This window comes from Anopheles arabiensis, chromosome 3, assembly GCF_016920715.1.
Source record: "Anopheles arabiensis isolate DONGOLA chromosome 3, AaraD3, whole genome shotgun sequence".
Taxonomy (NCBI): domain Eukaryota; kingdom Metazoa; phylum Arthropoda; class Insecta; order Diptera; family Culicidae; genus Anopheles; species Anopheles arabiensis.
This window is the reverse complement of record NC_053518.1, coordinates 76,427,346-76,429,091: the sequence shown is the minus strand read 5'-3', so window position 1 is coordinate 76,429,091 and position 1,746 is coordinate 76,427,346. Positions and strand designations below refer to the sequence as shown.

Sequence of the window (1,746 nt, the reverse complement as noted above, 5' to 3'; positions counted from 1 at the left end):
GACGAATTGATGTAATATTTAGTCATTGGGGCCTTTCGCGATACTAGCCAGTTTTTTTTTTTATATATGGAGTTGGACAGTTGGCAGCTTAAATCATGTCAACACTTCATACAAAACTAGCTTACGATTTTCAACATAGGTTATTTAAGCCTCATAGCAAGAATAAGATTCGAGAACCTGCACAAAAAAAAAAAATCAAAACAATTTACATTGAATTTGATTAGATTCGGGTATGTCAAAGCAAGGTTGTGTTTTCATTTATCCCAAGGTGCATTAAAGAGATCAGTTGGTGGAATTTAGACCCGGTTGTTTTTGTAACCAAATTTGACTGCCACTCTTTGACAGGACGGGTGAAAACTTTTGCCCAAACAGGCTTTCTGGTAACTTGACGAATTTACAAAACAAAACAAAAAATCTTTAAAAATCTTCATTCAGATTTTTTCATCATTTCATTTCAAAATTCATCTTCATAAAAATCAACCTTTTAAATACACACACCCAGGGGCTCAATGAGCCCACCTTTACATTATACCCACTTTGATAGCTGCTCGAAAACTGCTTTACAATGCAAACTGCTGATAGAATGAAATTTTAGCCTACGATCTTAAAAGGGAAAGGAGCCCAATAATGGTATTTTGGAAGCAAGGGAACCCTTTTTATTTTAAAAGAAATCGTACTGTGATCGCTCTTCAGTTGTTGAATAAATCTTTCGCCTTTTACTAAAGATTTCCGTGGAGAGACATATTCTAATGAGACTAAACTGATGTTTTATCATTTGATCTTGATACTATCGTGCTTATAGTATTTTAATTTCAATTGAATTTTAATTGCATTTTGTAATCTAAATTTAATTACAGATTCCTTGACAATTTTTAATGTTGTTTTTTCAAATCAGTTGATCCTTGAAGAGCCAAAAAGTTGAGTATTTACTCTTCGCATTTGGCACAATATAAACCACTTATGACTAATTCGAGTAAAATATTACATGATCATCAGTTGCATACACATACCTTGCATATTGGAGGTGTGTCTTATACGACGTGGCTTAAGTCTATGACAGGACAGGGCCAGTTTGTTATTTAGTTATTTAAAAATCAATGTTCAACTGTTCCAATTTGACTACAGATTGTATTCCAAGCCACTTAAAAAATCCCACATTGCTTTCAGGAACATTCCAGAAGGAAGTTAAGCCAATTCTTGCTTTAAATATCTAAGCATCAAAACATGTGCATTTAAGCGAACAAAATAGAACTTAATCAATTGAGTGTGAAACTCAAATGTTAGCTAAATGTAAACTTCCATAAAAAAAATTAAAATCATAGGACATGCAGCATTATGTGGAAGAAATCAAAGAGTTTAAAATTGTAGCAGAATAACAAAGAAACATAATTCAACAATGATAGCGAAAAAAGAACAACAAAAAAATAATGAAATCGATTCAAATTCCATTTTGTGCTCATCGCAAAATCGAGAAAGGGCTTGAACCAGTTCACTTTCTGTTTCAAACATTCCAACAATAATCCTACGCACAGATCATCGTTTAATTATTTCATAACATGCGTCAGAAAAAAGCTTGTAAGCCTTGTGGTGGAAACCAATGTCCAGTCATAAAAACACATACACACATATCACATATCGATATCAAATCGGCGCCTGATATTGTTTTAATGAATTTTTTTGACAGACCAAGCGAAAGCCCAAGCGAATGAGCGCGGAATGGAATCGAAAAACATAACCCATTAATTA

At 33.2% G+C, this 1,746-nt stretch overlaps 1 non-coding gene across 1 annotated transcript; it reads left to right on the top strand.

The window, feature by feature from the left end:
- The first annotated feature begins 673 nt into the window (after window positions 1-673).
- On the top strand, window positions 674-793 carry LOC120905266. Its single transcript, XR_005739900.1, has one exon. It is a non-coding gene; the product is annotated as a U5 spliceosomal RNA (small nuclear RNA).
- The last annotated feature ends 953 nt before the right edge of the window (window positions 794-1,746 follow it).